Genomic DNA, 16,441 nt, shown 5'->3' with positions numbered 1-16,441 from the left:
ACATCTCTCTAAAACTTTGAAAAAAGTTACGTCGCCTTTAGCCCCTCTTGACCCTCTTAAAAAATGATATGATATTAATCCCCTTCATCATCTCATAATATAAATAGACAATAATTTGCTATTTTATTTCTTATTGTCTTTCTTTGCATGAGTGTTATTATAAGCCTTATCAAAAAGACAAGGCATAAATAAATTGTCAATTCCGATCTTATTGGTCCTCTGCACGGAAATCTTTAGTAAAAGGCGAAAGATTTGTGCGTGATGCAGTGAACCCACGGATACCAACTGAAGATCATGAAATGAAATTGTACATATATGATGATCATTGTGTTAATGGTTAGTGTTCAAACTTTACCTGACTCAACGATGTTCTTCTAATTTAAATAAGAATGATACATGCGCCAAGGGATGCGTTGCTTCATCATTTTTGTGAATAAATAGCAAAATGGCGTTTGAGTCAGTAAAACGGAAGGACATTCCAGATATTATGCAGATAAACTATTGTATATATATAGTTCATTCACTTGAAAAAAAATTATAGTAATACATAGAAAAATTACTTTTGTTTCATTATTGCTTCAAACGGTATTTTTTTCTCCGTCTCCTTGTAAAAGATACTGGACTATATTGGACTGGTAAGTTTACCAACCATCAACTAAATACTCGTTTTGTATGTAGATATTTCATTCTTCAACCTATTATGGTATCCGTGGGTTCACTGCATCACGTACAAATCTTTCGCCTTTTACTAAAGATTTCCGTGCAGAGGACCAATAAAATCGGTATTTAACAATTTATTTCTGCCTTGTTTTCGGATGAGGCTTACAACATCCATGCAAAGAAAGACATCATAAGTTCACCCTATAGTCATTTTACATAATTCACAAATATTATTCGATAAAGGCTATGTATGTATATATTTAAGGGCCTGGCTCATCATAACATAAGTTGATTGAATGAAAGAGTCACATAAAACCATCACAATGGTAACACCTTCATCAAAATCTCTTGTAAAATAAAAGAAATTAACGAAATAAAACAATTATTATAATGCTTTATGGGCGTTAATGATTTCACACACGCAATTTGGTTTTGTGAAACATTTCGAGTTCTGTACATTTGGTATTGCAATTATACGTCTTCATAAAACTGGAAATATTTTAATTATTTGGAAAATTTAAATATTGCAATTATACAATAAACTTAAAATAGATGTGTGACGTCATTAGTCAGTGACTCCCCATCCTCTCCCCTGTGTAATTTTCAGAAGTGAACAGCAGGGGAAAGGGAAGAAAAAATATTCTTAAAGGGGACAAATTTGAAAAAATGCCAAGAAACGGTTTATTAAAGTAAAAAGGACAGTACCGTATACATCTCTCTAAAACTTTGAAAAAAGTTACGTCGCCTTTAGCCCCTCTTGACCCTCTTAAAAAATGATATGATATTAATCCCCTTCATCATCTCATAATATAAATAGACAATAATTTGCTATTTTATTTCTTATTGTCTTTCTTTGCATGAGTGTTATTATAAGCCTTATCAAAAGACAAGGCATAAATAAATTGTCAATTCCGATCTTATTGGTCCTCTGCACGGAAATCTTTAGTAAAAGGCGAAAGATTTGTGCGTGATGCAGTGAACCCACGGATACCAACTGAAAGATCATGAAATGAAATTGTACATATAGGAAGATCATTGTGTTAATGGTTAGTATTCAAACCTTACCTGACTCCACGATGTTTTCTAATTTAAATAAGAAAGATACATGCGCCAAGGGATGCGTTGCTTCATCGTTTTTGTGAATAAAAAGCAAACTGGCGTTTGAGTCAGTAAAACGTAAGAACATTTCAGATATCATATGGATAAGTTATTGTAGTCCATTCACTTTAGTAAAAAATATGTATTGATAAAAAGAGAAATTACAAGTGTTCCATTAGTGCTTCATATGGTATTCTTTTATATCCTTGCAGATGAATATCATGAGCTTTTTGGACTGGTAGGTTTACAAACTATCAACTAAATACTCGTCTTGAATATACATATTTATTCTCCAACCTGTTTTGGTATCCGTGGGTTCACTGCATCACGTACAAATCTTTCGCCTTTTACTAAAGATTTCCGTGCAGAGGACCAATAAAATCGGTATTTAACAATTTATTTCTGCCTTGTTTTCGAATGAGGCTTATAACATCTATGCAAAGAAAGACATCATAAGTTCACCCTAGTCATTTTACATAATAATATTCACAAATAGTATTAGATAATGGAGCTATGTATATATGAGGGCCTGGCTCATTATAACGTAAGTTGATTGAATGAAAAATTAAAACCTTCATAATGGTAACAATTTCATCAAAATATTGTAAAATAAAAGAAATTAACGAAAGAAAACAATTATTATAATGCTTTATGGGCGTTAATGATGTCACACACGCGATTTGGTTTTGTGAAACATCTCGAGTTCTGTACATTTGGTATTGCAATTATACGTCTTCATAAAACTGAAAATATTTTAATTATTTGGAAAATTGAAATATTTCAATTATACAATAAATTTGAAATAAATATATGACGTCATTAATCAGTGATTCCTCATCCTCTCCCTTATGTAATTTTCAGCAGTGAACAGTATTCAGGGGGAAAGGGAAGAAAATACTTTTGTCAAAAAGGGGACAAATTGAAAAATAACATAGGATTTATAAAAATGGACATACAGTACAGAATATATATACCTCTCTCTAGAACCCCTAAAACTGTATTGAGAGAAAAAAAGTCGCCTTTAGCCCCACTTGATCCCCTTCAAATGATATCATAATGATCCCCTTCATCCTCTTTACAATTAAAACGGGCAATACTAAACGGGCAATACTTTGCTATTTCATTTCTTATTGTCTTTCTTTGCATGAGTGTTATTATAGGCCTCATCAAAAGACAAGGCAGAAATAAATTGTTAATTCCGATCTTATTGGTCCTCTGCACGGAAATCTTTAGTAAAAGGCGAAAGATTTGTACGTGATGCAGTGAACCCACGGATACCAAATGAAGATCATGAAATCAAAATGTAGATATATGAAGATCATTGTGTTAATGGTTAGTGTTCAAACTTTACCTGCCTCATCGATGTTCTTCTAATTTAAATAAGAAAGATACATGCGCAAAGGGATGCGCTGCTTCATATTTTTTGTGAATAAATAGCAAACTGGCGTTTGAGTCAGTAAAACGTAAGAACATCTCAGATATCATATGGATAAGTTATTGTAGTCCATTCACTTTAGTAAAAAAATATGTATTAATAAATAGAGAAATTACAATTGTTTCATTAGTACTTCATATGGTATTTTTTATATCCTTGCAGAAGAATATCATGAGCTTTTTGGACTGGTAGGTTTACAAACTATCAACTAAATACTCGTCTTGAATATACATATTTATTCTCCAACCTGTTTTGGTATCCGTGGGTTCACTGCATCACGAACAAATCTTTCGCCTTTTACTAAAGATTTCCGTGCAGAGGACCAATAAAATCGGTATTTAACAATTTATTTCTGCCTTGTTTTCGAATGAGGCTTATAACATCTATGCAAAGAAAGACATCATAAGTTCACCCTAGTCATTTTACATAATAATATTCACAAATATTATTAGATAATGGAGCTATGTATATATGAGGGCCTGGCTCATTATAACGTAAGTTGATTGAATGAAAAATTAAAACCTTCATAATGGTAACAATTTCATCAAAATATTGTAAAATAAAAGAAATTAACGAAAGAAAACAATTATTATAATGCTTTATGGGCGTTAATGATGTCACACACGCGATTTGGTTTTGTGAAACATCTCGAGTTCTGTACATTTGGTATTGCAATTATACGTCTTCATAAAACTGAAAATATTTTAATTATTTGGAAAATTGAAATATTTCAATTATACAATAAATTTGAAATAAATATATGACGTCATTAATCAGTGATTCCTCATCCTCTCCCTTATGTAATTTTCAGCAGTGAACAGTATTCAGGGGGAAAGGGAAGAAAATACTTTTGTCAAAAAGGGGACAAATTGAAAAATAACAAAGGGTTGATAAAAATGGACATACAGTACAGAATATATATACCTCTCTCTAGAACCCCTAAAACTGTATTGAGAAAAAAAATGTCGCCTTTAGCCCCACTTGATCCCCTTCAAATGATATCATAATGATCCCCTTCATCCTCTTTACAATTAAAACGGGCAATACTAAACGGGCAATACTTTGCTATTTCATTTCTTATTGTCTTTCTTTGCATGAGTGTTATTATAAGCCTCATCAAAAGACAAGGCAGAAATAAATTGTTAATTCCGATCTTATTGGTCCTCTGCACGGAAATCTTTAGTAAAAGGCGAAAGATTTGTACGTGATGCAGTGAACCCACGGATACCAAATGAAGATCATGAAATCAAAATGTAGATATATGAAGATCATTGTGTTAATGGTTAGTGTTCAAACCTTACCTGACTCAGCGATGTTTTCTAATTTAAATAAGAAAGATACATGCGCAAAGGGATGCGCTGCTTCATATTTTTTGTGAATAAATAGCAAACTGGCGTTTGAGTCAGTAAAACGTAAGAACATCTCAGATATCATATGGATAAGTTATTGTAGTCCATTCACTTTAGTAAAAAATTATGTATTAATAAATAGAGAAATTACAATTGTTTCATTAGTACTTCATATGGTATTTTTTATATCCTTGCAGAAGAATATCAAGAGCTTTTTGGACTGGTAGGTTTACAAACTATCAACTAAATACTCGTCTTGAATATACATATTTATTCTCCAACCTGTTTTGGTATCCGTGGGTTCACTGCATCACGTACAAATCTTTCGCCTTTTACTAAAGATTTCCGTGCAGAGGACCAATAAAATCGGTATTTAACAATTTATTTCTGCCTTGTTTTCGGATGAGGCTTACAACATCCATGCAAAGAAAGACATCATAAGTTCACCCTATAGTCATTTTACATAATTCACAAATATTATTAGATAAAGGCTATGTATGTATATATTTAAGGGCCTGGCTCATCATAACATAAGTTGATTGAATGAAAGAGTCACATAAAACCATCACAATGGTAACACCTTCATCAAAATCTCTTGTAAAATAAAAGAAATTAACGAAATAAAACAATTATTATAATGCTTTATTGGCGTTAATGATGTCTCACACGCGTTTTGGTTTTGTGAATTATCTCGAGTTCTGTACATTTGGGATCGCAATTATACGTCTTCATAAAACTGAAAATATTTTAATTATTTTGAAAATTTAAATATTGCAATTATACAATAAACTTAAAATAGATGTGTGACGTCATTAGTCAGTGACTCCCCATCCTCTCCCCTGTGTAATTTTCAGAAGTGAACAGCAGGGGAAAGGGAAGAAAAAATATTTTTAAAGGGGACAAATTAGAAAAAATGCCAAGAAACGGTTTATTAAAGTAAAAAGGACACTACCGTATACATCTCTCTAAAACTTTGAAAAAAGTTACGTCGCCTTTAGTAGCCCCTCTTGACCCTCTTAAAAAATGATATGATATTAATCCCCTTCATCATCTCACAATTTAAATAGACAATAATTTGCCATTTTATTTCTTATTGTCTTTCTTTGCATGAGTGTTATTATAAGCCTTATCAAAAGACAAGGCATAAATAAATTGTCAATTCCGATCTTATTGGTCCTCTGCACGGAAATCTTTAGTAAAAGGCGAAAGATTTGTGCGTGATGCAGTGAACCCACGGATACCAACTGAAAGATCATGAAATGAAATTGTACATATAGGAAGATCATTGTGTTAATGGTTAGTATTCAAACCTTACCTGACTCCACGATGTTTTCTAATTTAAATAAGAAAGATACATGCGCCAAGGGATGCGTTGCTTCATCGTTTTTGTGAATAAAAAGCAAACTGGCGTTTGAGTCAGTAAAACGTAAGAACATTTCAGATATCATATGGATAAGTTATTGTAGTCCATTCACTTTAGTTAAAAATATGTATTGATAAAAAGAGAAATTACAAGTGTTCCATTAGTGCTTCATATGGTATTCTTTTATATCCTTGCAGATGAATATCATGAGCTTTTTGGACTGGTAGGTTTACAAACTATCAACTAAATACTCGTCTTGAATATACATATTTATTCTCCAACCTGTTTTGGTATCCGTGGGTTCACTGCATCACGTACAAATCTTTCGCCTTTTACTAAAGATTTCCGTGCAGAGGACCAATAAAATCGGTATTTAACAATTTATTTCTGCCTTGTTTTCGAATGAGGCTTATAACATCTATGCAAAGAAAGACATCATAAGTTCACCCTAGTCATTTTACATAATAATATTCACAAATAGTATTAGATAATGGAGCTATGTATATATGAGGGCCTGGCTCATTATAACGTAAGTTGATTGAATGAAAAATTAAAACCTTCATAATGGTAACAATTTCATCAAAATATTGTAAAATAAAAGAAATTAACGAAAGAAAACAATTATTATAATGCTTTATGGGCGTTAATGATGTCACACACGCGATTTGGTTTTGTGAAACATCTCGAGTTCTGTACATTTGGTATTGCAATTATACGTCTTCATAAAACTGAAAATATTTTAATTATTTGGAAAATTGAAATATTTCAATTATACAATAAATTTGAAATAAATATATGACGTCATTAATCAGTGATTCCTCATCCTCTCCCTTATGTAATTTTCAGCAGTGAACAGTATTCAGGGGGAAAGGGAAGAAAATACTTTTGTCAAAAAGGGGACAAATTGAAAAATAACATAGGATTTATTAAAAATGGACATACAGTACAGAATATATATACCTCTCTCTAGAACCCCTAAAACTGTATTGAGAGAAAAAAAGTCGCCTTTAGCCCCACTTGATCCCCTTCAAATGATATCATAATGATCCCCTTCATCCTCTTTACAATTAAAACGGGCAATACTAAACGGGCAATACTTTGCTATTTCATTTCTTATTGTCTTTCTTTGCATGAGTGTTATTATAGGCCTCATCAAAAGACAAGGCAGAAATAAATTGTTAATTCCGATCTTATTGGTCCTCTGCACGGAAATCTTTAGTAAAAGGCGAAAGATTTGTACGTGATGCAGTGAACCCACGGATACCAAATGTGTGTATTTGAGTTTTGTCAGACGTGTATCAATCAGATATGATTATTTACGTCTGGGACCGACCTTTAACGTCACCATCCGAAAGACGTGACCAGGGCTCGAACCTCGAACCTCTCATCAATTTGTAACTTCCCCACAGCTTGGATTACAGGCGCACGCCACAACGCCCAAATGAAGATCATGAAATCAAAATGTAGATATATGAAGATCATTGTGTTAATGGTTAGTGTTCAAACTTTACCTGCCTCATCGATGTTCTTCTAATTTAAATAAGAAAGATACATGCGCAAAGGGATGCGCTGCTTCATATTTTTTGTGAATAAATAGCAAACTGGCGTTTGAGTCAGTAAAACGTAAGAACATCTCAGATATCATATGGATAAGTTATTGTAGTCCATTCACTTTAGTAAAAAATATATGTATTAATAAATAGAGAAATTACAATTGTTTCATTAGTACTTCATATGGTATTTTTTATATCCTTGCAGAAGAATATCATGAGCTTTTTGGACTGGTAGGTTTACAAACTATCAACTAAATACTCGTCTTGAATATACATATTTATTCTCCAACCTGTTTTGGTATCCGTGGGTTCACTGCATCACGTACAAATCTTTCGCCTTTTACTAAAGATTTCCGTGCAGAGGACCAATAAAATCGGTATTTAACAATTTATTTCTGCCTTGTTTTCTGATGAGGCTTACAACATCCATGCAAAGAAAGACATCATAATTTCACCCTATAGTCATTTTACATAAATCACAAATATTATAAGATAAAGGCTATGTATGTATATATTTAAGGGCCTGGCTCATCATAACATAAGTTGATTGAATGAAAGAGTCACATAAAACCATCACAATGGTAACACCTTCATCAAAATCTCTTGTAAAATAAAAGAAATTAACGAAATAAAACAATTATTATAATGCTTTAAGGGCGTTAATGATTTCACACACGCGATTTGGTTTTGTGAAACATTTCGAGTTCTGTACATTTGGTATTGCAATTATACGTCTTCATAAAACTGGAAATATTTTAATTATTTGGAAAATGTAAATATTGCAATTATACAATAAACTTAAAATAGATGTGTGACGTCATTAGTCAGTGACTCCCCATCCTCTTACCTGTGTAATTTTCAGAAGTGAACAGCAGGGGAAAGGGAAGAAAAAATATTCTTAAAGGGGACAAATTTGAAAAAATGCCAAGAAACGGTTTATTAAAGTAAAAAGGACAGTACCGTATACATCTCTCTAAAACTTTGAAAAAAGGTTACGTCGCCTTTAGCCCCTCTTGACCCTCTTAAAAAATGATATGATATTAATCCCCTTCATCATCTCACAATATAAATAGACAATAATTTGCTATTTTATTTCTTATTGTCTTTCTTTGCATGAGTGTTATTATAAGCCTTATCAAAAGACAAGGCATAAATAAATTGTCAATTCCGATCTTATTGGTCCTCTGCACGGAAATCTTTAGTAAAAGGCGAAAGATTTGTGCGTGATGCAGTGAACCCACGGATACCAACTGAAGATCATGAAATGAAATTGTACATATATGATGATCATTGTGTTAATGGTTAGTGTTCAAACCTTACCTGACTCTACGATGTTTCCTAATTTAAATAAGAATGATACATGCGCAAAGGGATGCGTTGCTTCATCATTTTTGTGAATAAATAGCAAAATGGCGTTTGAGTCAGTAAAACGGAAGGACATTCCAGATATTATGCAGATAAATTATTGTATATATATAGTTCATTCACTTGAAAAAAAATTATAGTAATACATAGAGAAATTACTTTTGTTTCATTATTGCTTCAAACGGTATTTTTTTCTCCGTCTCCTTGTAAAAGATACTGGACTATATTGGACTGGTAAGTTTACCAACCATCAACTAAATACTCGTTTTGTATGTAGATATTTCATTCTTCAACCTATTATGGTATCCGTGGGTTCACTGCATCACGTACAAATCTTTCGCCTTTTACTAAAGATTTCCGTGCAGAGGACCAATAAAATCGGTATTTAACAATTTATTTCTGCCTTGTTTTCGGATGAGGCTTAACACATCCATGCAAAGAAAGACATCATAAGTTCACCCTATAGTCATTTTACATAATTCACAAATATTATTAAATAAAGGCTATGTATGTATATATTTAAGGGCCTGGCTCATCATAACATAAGTTGATTGAATTAAAGAGTCACATAAAACCATCACAATGGTAACACCTTCATCAAAATATCTTGTAAAATAAAAGAAATTAACGAAATAAAACAATTATTATAATGCTTTATGGGCGTTAATGATTTCACACACGCGATTTGGTTTTGTGAAACATCTCGAGTTCTGTACATTTGGTATTGCAATTATACGTCTTCATAAAACTGAAAATATTTTAATTATTTGGAAAATTTAAATATTGCAATTATACAATAAACTTAAAATAGATGTGTGACGTCATTAGTCAGTGACTCCCCATCCTCTCCCCTGTGTAATTTTCAGAAGTGAACAGCAGGGGAATGGGAAGAAAAAATATTTTTAAAGGGGACAAATTTGAAAAAATGCCAAGAAACGGTTTATTAAAGTAAAAAGGACAGTACCGAATACATCTCTCTAAAACTTTGAAAAAAGGTTACGCCGCCTTTAGCCCCTCTTGACCCTCTTAAAAAATGATATGATATTAATCCCCTTTATCATCTCACAATATAAATAGACAATGATTTGCTATTTTATTTCTTATTGTCTTTCTTTGCATGAGGGTTATTATAAGCCTTATCAAAAGACAAGGCATAAATAAATTGTCAATTCCGATCTTATTGGTCCTCTGCACGGAAATCTTTAGTAAAAGGCGAAAGATTTGTGCGTGATGCAGTGAACCCACGGATACCAACTGAAGATCATGAAATGAAATTGTACATATATGAAGATCATTGTGTTAATGGTTAGTGTTCAAACCTTACCTGACTCAGCGATGTTTTCTAATTTAAATAAGAATGATACATGCGCAAAGGGATGCGCTGCTTCATGTTTTTTGTGAATAAATAGCAAACTGGCGTTTGAGTCAGTAAAACGTAAGAACATCTCAGATATCATATGGATAAGTTATTGTAGTCCATTCACTTTAGTAAAAAAAATATGTATTAATAAATAGAGAAATTACAATTGTTTCATTAGTACTTCATATGGTATTTTTTATATCCTTGCAGAAGAATATCATGAGCTTTTTGGACTGGTAGGTTTACAAACTATCAACTAAATACTCGTCTTGAATATACATATTTATTCTCCAACCTGTTTTGGTATCCGTGGGTTCACTGCATCACGTACAAATCTTTCGCCTTTTACTAAAGATTTCCGTGCAGAGGACCAATAAAATCGGTATTTAACAATTTATTTCTGCCTTGTTTTCGGATGAGGCTTACAACATCCATGCAAAGAAAGACATCATAATTTCACCCTATAGTCATTTTACATAAATCACAAATATTATAAGATAAAGGCTATGTATGTATATATTTAAGGGCCTGGCTCATCATAACATAAGTTGATTGAATGAAAGAGTCACATATAACCATTACAATGGTAACACCTTCATCAAAATATCTTGTAAAATAAAAGAAGTTAACGAAATAAAACAATTATTATAATGCTTTATGGGCGTTAATGATTTCACACACGCGATTTGGTTTTGTGAAACATCTCGAGTTCTGTACATTTGGTATTGCAATTATACGTCTTCATAAAACTGAAAATATTTTAATTATTTGGAAAATTTAAATATTGCAATTATACAATAAACTTAAAATAGATGTGTGACGTCATTAGTCAGTGACTCCCCATCCTCTCCCCTGTGTAATTTTCAGAAGTGAACAGCAGGGGAATGGGAAGAAAAAATATTTTTAAAGGGGACAAATTTGAAAAAATGCCAAGAAACGGTTTATTAAAGTAAAAAGGACAGTACCGAATACATCTCTCTAAAACTTTGAAAAAAGGTTACGCCGCCTTTAGCCCCTCTTGACCCTCTTAAAAAATGATATGATATTAATCCCCTTTATCATCTCACAATATAAATAGACAATGATTTGCTATTTTATTTCTTATTGTCTTTCTTTGCATGAGGGTTATTATAAGCCTTATCAAAAGACAAGGCATAAATAAATTGTCAATTCCGATCTTATTGGTCCTCTGCACGGAAATCTTTAGTAAAAGGCGAAAGATTTGTGCGTGATGCAGTGAACCCACGGATACCAACTGAAGATCATGAAATGAAATTGTACATATATGATGATCATTGTGTTAATGGTTAGTGTTCAAACCTTACCTGACTCTACGATGTTTTCTAATTTAAATAAGAATGATACATGCGCAAAGGGATGCGTTGCTTCATCATTTTTGTGAATAAATAGCAAAATGGCGTTTGAGTCAGTAAAACGGAAGGACATTCCAGATATTATGCAGATAAATTATTGTATATATATAGTTCATTCACTTGAAAAAAAATTATAGTAATACATAGAGAAATTACTTTTGTTTCATTATTGCTTCAAACGGTATTTTTTTCTCCGTCTCCTTGTAAAAGATACTGGACTATATTGGACTGGTAAGTTTACCAACCATCAACTAAATACTCGTTTTGTATGTAGATATTTCATTCTTCAACCTATTATGGTATCCGTGGGTTCACTGCATCACGTACAAATCTTTCGCCTTTTACTAAAGATTTCCGTGCAGAGGACCAATAAAATCGGTATTTAACAATTTATTTCTGCCTTGTTTTCGGATGAGGCTTAACACATCCATGCAAAGAAAGACATCATAAGTTCACCCTATAGTCATTTTACATAATTCACAAATATTATTAAATAAAAGCTATGTATGTATATATTTAAGGGCCTGGCTCATCATAACATAAGTTGATTGAATGAAAGAGTCACATATAACCATTACAATGGTAACACCTTCATCAAAATATCTTGTAAAATAAAAGAAGTTAACGAAATAAAACAATTATTATAATGCTTTATGGGCGTTAATGATTTCACACACGCGATTTGGTTTTGTGAAACATCTCGAGTTCTGTACATTTGGTATTGCAATTATACGTCTTCATAAAACTGAAAATATTTTAATTATTTGGAAAATTTAAATATTGCAATTATACAATAAACTTAAAATAGATGTGTGACGTCATTAGTCAGTGACTCCCCATCCTCTCCCCTGTGTAATTTTCAGAAGTGAACAGCAGGGGAATGGGAAGAAAAAATATTTTTAAAGGGGACAAATTTGAAAAAATGCCAAGAAACGGTTTATTAAAGTAAAAAGGACAGTACCGAATACATCTCTCTAAAACTTTGAAAAAAGGTTACGCCGCCTTTAGCCCCTCTTGACCCTCTTAAAAAATGATATGATATTAATCCCCTTTATCATCTCACAATATAAATAGACAATGATTTGCTATTTTATTTCTTATTGTCTTTCTTTGCATGAGTGTTATTATAAGCCTTATCAAAAGACAAGGCATAAATAAATTGTCAATTCCGATCTTATTGGTCCTCTGCACGGAAATCTTTAGTAAAAGGCGAAAGATTTGTGCGTGATGCAGTGAACCCACGGATACCAACTGAAGATCATGAAATGAAATTGTACATATATGAAGATCATTGTGTTAATGGTTAGTGTTCAAACCTTACCTGACTCAGCGATGTTTTCTAATTTAAATAAGAATGATACATGCGCAAAGGGATGCGCTGCTTCATGTTTTTTGTGAATAAATAGCAAACTGGCGTTTGAGTCAGTAAAACGTAAGAACATCTCAGATATCATATGGATAAGTTATTGTAGTCCATTCACTTGAGTAAAAAAAATATGTATTAATAAATAGAGAAATTACAATTGTTTCATTAGTACTTCATATGGTATTTTTTATATCCTTGCAGAAGAATATCATGAGCTTTTTGGACTGGTAGGTTTACAAACTATCAACTAAATACTCGTCTTGAATATACATATTTATTCTCCAACCTGTTTTGGTATCCGTGGGTTCACTGCATCACGTACAAATCTTTCGCCTTTTACTAAAGATTTCCGTGCAGAGGACCAATAAAATCGGTATTTAACAATTTATTTCTGCCTTGTTTTCGGATGAGGCTTACAACATCCATGCAAAGAAAGACATCATAATTTCACCCTATAGTCATTTTACATAAATCACAAATATTATAAGATAAAGGCTATGTATGTATATATTTAAGGGCCTGGCTCATCATAACATAAGTTGATTGAATGAAAGAGTCACATATAACCATTACAATGGTAACACCTTCATCAAAATATCTTGTAAAATAAAAGAAGTTAACGAAATAAAACAATTATTATAATGCTTTATGGGCGTTAATGATTTCACACACGCGATTTGGTTTTGTGAAACATCTCGAGTTCTGTACATTTGGTATTGCAATTATACGTCTTCATAAAACTGAAAATATTTTAATTATTTGGAAAATTTAAATATTGCAATTATACAATAAACTTAAAATAGATGTGTGACGTCATTAGTCAGTGACTCCCCATCCTCTCCCCTGTGTAATTTTCAGAAGTGAACAGCAGGGGAATGGGAAGAAAAAATATTTTTAAAGGGGACAAATTTGAAAAAATGCCAAGAAACGGTTTATTAAAGTAAAAAGGACAGTACCGAATACATTCTCTCTAAAACTTTGAAAAAAGGTTACGCCGCCTTTAGCCCCTCTTGACCCTCTTAAAAAATGATATGATATTAATCCCCTTCATCATCTCACAATATAAATAGACAATGATTTGCTATTTTATTTCTTATTGTCTTTCTTTGCATGAGGGTTATTATAAGCCTTATCAAAAGACAAGGCATAAATAAATTGTCAATTCCGATCTTATTGGTCCTCTGCACGGAAATCTTTAGTAAAAGGCGAAAGATTTGTGCGTGATGCAGTGAACCCACGGATACCAACTGAAGATCATGAAATGAAATTGTACATATATGAAGATCATTGTGTTAATGGTTAGTGTTCAAACCTTACCTGACTCAGCGATGTTTTCTAATTTAAATAAGAATGATACATGCGCAAAGGGATGCGCTGCTTCATGTTTTTTGTGAATAAATAGCAAACTGGCGTTTGAGTCAGTAAAACGTAAGAACATCTCAGATATCATATGGATAAGTTATTGTAGTCCATTCACTTTAGTAAAAAATATATGTATTAATAAATAGAGAAATTACAATTGTTTCATTAGTACTTCATATGGTATTTTTTATATCCTTGCAGAAGAATATCATGAGCTTTTTGGACTGGTAGGTTTACAAACTATCAACTAAATACTCGTCTTGAATATACATATTTATTCTCCAACCTGTTTTGGTATCCGTGGGTTCACTGCATCACGTACAAATCTTTCGCCTTTTACTAAAGATTTCCGTGCAGAGGACCAATAAAATCGGTATTTAACAATTTATTTCTGCCTTGTTTTCGGATGAGGCTTACAACATCCATGCAAAGAAAGACATCATAATTTCACCCTATAGTCATTTTACATAAATCACAAATATTATAAGATAAAGGCTATGTATGTATATATTTAAGGGCCTGGCTCATCATAACATAAGTTGATTGAATGAAAGAGTCACATAAAACCATCACAATGGTAACACCTTCATCAAAATCTCTTGTAAAATAAAAGAAATTAACGAAATAAAACAATTATTATAATGCTTTAAGGGCGTTAATGATTTCACACACGCGATTTGGTTTTGTGAAACATTTCGAGTTCTGTACATTTGGTATTGCAATTATACGTCTTCATAAAACTGGAAATATTTTAATTATTTGGAAAATGTAAATATTGCAATTATACAATAAACTTAAAATAGATGTGTGACGTCATTAGTCAGTGACTCCCCATCCTCTCCCCTGTGTAATTTTCAGAAGTGAACAGCAGGGGAAAGGGAAGAAAAACTATTTTTAAAGGGGACAAATTTGAAAAAATGCCAAGAAACGGTTTATTAAAGTAAAAAGGACAGTACCGTATACATCTCTCTAAAACTTTGAAAAAAGGTTACGTCGCCTTTAGCCCCTCTTGACCCTCTTAAAAAATGATATGATATTAATCCCCTTCATCATCTCACAATATAAATAGACAATAATTTGCTATTTTATTTCTTATTGTCTTTCTTTGCATGAGTGTTATTATAAGCCTTATCAAAAGACAAGGCATAAATAAATTGTCAATTCCGATCTTATTGGTCCTCTGCACGGAAATCTTTAGTAAAAGGCGAAAGATTTGTGCGTGATGCAGTGAACCCACGGATTCCAACTGAAGATCATGAAATGAAATTGTACATATATGATGATCATTGTGTTAATGGTTAGTGTTCAAACCTTACCTGACTCTACGATGTTTTCTAATTTAAATAAGAATGATACATGCGCAAAGGGATGCGTTGCTTCATCATTTTTGTGAATAAATAGCAAAATGGCGTTTGAGTCAGTAAAACGGAAGGACATTCCAGATATTATGCAGATAAATTATTGTATATATATAGTTCATTCACTTGAAAAAAAATTATAGTAATACATAGAGAAATTACTTTTGTTTCATTATTGCTTCAAACGGTATTTTTTTCTCCGTCTCCTTGTAAAAGATACTGGACTATATTGGACTGGTAAGTTTACCAACCATCAACTAAATACTCGTTTTGTATGTAGATATTTCATTCTTCAACCTATTATGGTATCCGTGGGTTCACTGCATCACGTACAAATCTTTCGCCTTTTACTAAAGATTTCCGTGCAGAGGACCAATAAAATCGGTATTTAACAATTTATTTCTGCCTTGTTTTCGGATGAGGCTTAACACATCCATGCAAAGAAAGACATCATAAGTTCACCCTATAGTCATTTTACATAATTCACAAATATTATTAAATAAAGGCTATGTATGTATATATTTAAGGGTCTGGCTCATCATAACATAAGTTGATTGAATGAAAGAGTCACATATAACCATTACAATGGTAACACCTTCATCAAAATATCTTGTAAAATAAAAGAAATTAACGAAATAAAACAATTATTATAATGCTTTATGGGCGTTAATGATTTCACACACGCGATTTGGTTTTGTGAAACATCTCGAGTTCTGTACATTTGGTATTGCAATTATACGTCTTCATAAAACTGAAAATATTTTAATTATTTGGAAAATTTAAATATTGCAATTATACA

At 32.1% G+C, this 16,441-nt stretch overlaps 24 non-coding genes across 24 annotated transcripts; 12 read left to right on the top strand and 12 right to left on the bottom strand.

Annotated features, from left to right (window-relative positions):
- Positions 1–163: 163 nt before the first annotated feature.
- On the bottom strand, positions 164–281 carry LOC129275308 (U5 spliceosomal RNA). The gene has a single exon (XR_008585989.2). It is a non-coding gene; the product is annotated as a U5 spliceosomal RNA (small nuclear RNA).
- Positions 282–704: 423 nt separating this feature from the next.
- Positions 705–823, top strand: LOC129275303 (U5 spliceosomal RNA). Its single transcript, XR_008585984.1, has one exon. It is a non-coding gene; the product is annotated as a U5 spliceosomal RNA (small nuclear RNA).
- Positions 824–1,532: 709 nt separating this feature from the next.
- LOC129275321 (U5 spliceosomal RNA) lies at positions 1,533–1,650 on the bottom strand. Its single transcript, XR_008586002.2, has one exon. It is a non-coding gene; the product is annotated as a U5 spliceosomal RNA (small nuclear RNA).
- Positions 1,651–2,064: 414 nt separating this feature from the next.
- LOC135156496 (U5 spliceosomal RNA) lies at positions 2,065–2,183 on the top strand. The gene has a single exon (XR_010295614.1). It is a non-coding gene; the product is annotated as a U5 spliceosomal RNA (small nuclear RNA).
- Positions 2,184–2,918: 735 nt separating this feature from the next.
- LOC135156489 (U5 spliceosomal RNA) lies at positions 2,919–3,035 on the bottom strand. The gene has a single exon (XR_010295607.1). It is a non-coding gene; the product is annotated as a U5 spliceosomal RNA (small nuclear RNA).
- A 414-nt stretch (positions 3,036–3,449) lies between these two features.
- On the top strand, positions 3,450–3,568 carry LOC135156484 (U5 spliceosomal RNA). Its single transcript, XR_010295602.1, has one exon. It is a non-coding gene; the product is annotated as a U5 spliceosomal RNA (small nuclear RNA).
- Positions 3,569–4,303: 735 nt separating this feature from the next.
- LOC135156488 (U5 spliceosomal RNA) lies at positions 4,304–4,420 on the bottom strand. Its single transcript, XR_010295606.1, has one exon. It is a non-coding gene; the product is annotated as a U5 spliceosomal RNA (small nuclear RNA).
- Positions 4,421–4,833: 413 nt separating this feature from the next.
- Positions 4,834–4,952, top strand: LOC135156486 (U5 spliceosomal RNA). Its single transcript, XR_010295604.1, has one exon. It is a non-coding gene; the product is annotated as a U5 spliceosomal RNA (small nuclear RNA).
- Positions 4,953–5,664: 712 nt separating this feature from the next.
- Positions 5,665–5,782, bottom strand: LOC135156463 (U5 spliceosomal RNA). The gene has a single exon (XR_010295581.1). It is a non-coding gene; the product is annotated as a U5 spliceosomal RNA (small nuclear RNA).
- A 414-nt stretch (positions 5,783–6,196) lies between these two features.
- Positions 6,197–6,315, top strand: LOC135156491 (U5 spliceosomal RNA). The gene has a single exon (XR_010295609.1). It is a non-coding gene; the product is annotated as a U5 spliceosomal RNA (small nuclear RNA).
- A 736-nt stretch (positions 6,316–7,051) lies between these two features.
- LOC129275316 (U5 spliceosomal RNA) lies at positions 7,052–7,168 on the bottom strand. Its single transcript, XR_008585998.1, has one exon. It is a non-coding gene; the product is annotated as a U5 spliceosomal RNA (small nuclear RNA).
- Positions 7,169–7,757: 589 nt separating this feature from the next.
- Positions 7,758–7,876, top strand: LOC135156464 (U5 spliceosomal RNA). The gene has a single exon (XR_010295582.1). It is a non-coding gene; the product is annotated as a U5 spliceosomal RNA (small nuclear RNA).
- A 710-nt stretch (positions 7,877–8,586) lies between these two features.
- LOC135156462 (U5 spliceosomal RNA) lies at positions 8,587–8,704 on the bottom strand. Its single transcript, XR_010295580.1, has one exon. It is a non-coding gene; the product is annotated as a U5 spliceosomal RNA (small nuclear RNA).
- A 422-nt stretch (positions 8,705–9,126) lies between these two features.
- On the top strand, positions 9,127–9,245 carry LOC129275336 (U5 spliceosomal RNA). Its single transcript, XR_008586017.2, has one exon. It is a non-coding gene; the product is annotated as a U5 spliceosomal RNA (small nuclear RNA).
- Positions 9,246–9,955: 710 nt separating this feature from the next.
- On the bottom strand, positions 9,956–10,073 carry LOC129275333 (U5 spliceosomal RNA). Its single transcript, XR_008586014.2, has one exon. It is a non-coding gene; the product is annotated as a U5 spliceosomal RNA (small nuclear RNA).
- A 414-nt stretch (positions 10,074–10,487) lies between these two features.
- LOC129275300 (U5 spliceosomal RNA) lies at positions 10,488–10,606 on the top strand. The gene has a single exon (XR_008585981.2). It is a non-coding gene; the product is annotated as a U5 spliceosomal RNA (small nuclear RNA).
- A 710-nt stretch (positions 10,607–11,316) lies between these two features.
- Positions 11,317–11,434, bottom strand: LOC129275307 (U5 spliceosomal RNA). The gene has a single exon (XR_008585988.2). It is a non-coding gene; the product is annotated as a U5 spliceosomal RNA (small nuclear RNA).
- A 422-nt stretch (positions 11,435–11,856) lies between these two features.
- On the top strand, positions 11,857–11,975 carry LOC135156485 (U5 spliceosomal RNA). The gene has a single exon (XR_010295603.1). It is a non-coding gene; the product is annotated as a U5 spliceosomal RNA (small nuclear RNA).
- Positions 11,976–12,685: 710 nt separating this feature from the next.
- Positions 12,686–12,803, bottom strand: LOC135156461 (U5 spliceosomal RNA). The gene has a single exon (XR_010295578.1). It is a non-coding gene; the product is annotated as a U5 spliceosomal RNA (small nuclear RNA).
- A 414-nt stretch (positions 12,804–13,217) lies between these two features.
- On the top strand, positions 13,218–13,336 carry LOC135156483 (U5 spliceosomal RNA). The gene has a single exon (XR_010295601.1). It is a non-coding gene; the product is annotated as a U5 spliceosomal RNA (small nuclear RNA).
- Positions 13,337–14,047: 711 nt separating this feature from the next.
- Positions 14,048–14,165, bottom strand: LOC135156497 (U5 spliceosomal RNA). The gene has a single exon (XR_010295615.1). It is a non-coding gene; the product is annotated as a U5 spliceosomal RNA (small nuclear RNA).
- Positions 14,166–14,579: 414 nt separating this feature from the next.
- Positions 14,580–14,698, top strand: LOC135156482 (U5 spliceosomal RNA). The gene has a single exon (XR_010295600.1). It is a non-coding gene; the product is annotated as a U5 spliceosomal RNA (small nuclear RNA).
- A 710-nt stretch (positions 14,699–15,408) lies between these two features.
- On the bottom strand, positions 15,409–15,526 carry LOC135156490 (U5 spliceosomal RNA). The gene has a single exon (XR_010295608.1). It is a non-coding gene; the product is annotated as a U5 spliceosomal RNA (small nuclear RNA).
- Positions 15,527–15,948: 422 nt separating this feature from the next.
- On the top strand, positions 15,949–16,067 carry LOC135156481 (U5 spliceosomal RNA). Its single transcript, XR_010295599.1, has one exon. It is a non-coding gene; the product is annotated as a U5 spliceosomal RNA (small nuclear RNA).
- The last annotated feature ends 374 nt before the right edge of the window (positions 16,068–16,441 follow it).

The sequence above is a fragment of the Lytechinus pictus genome, chromosome 13 (genome assembly GCF_037042905.1).
Source record: "Lytechinus pictus isolate F3 Inbred chromosome 13, Lp3.0, whole genome shotgun sequence".
In the NCBI taxonomy this organism is placed as follows: domain Eukaryota; kingdom Metazoa; phylum Echinodermata; class Echinoidea; order Temnopleuroida; family Toxopneustidae; genus Lytechinus; species Lytechinus pictus.
This window is presented reverse-complemented; position numbering and strand designations above follow the sequence as displayed.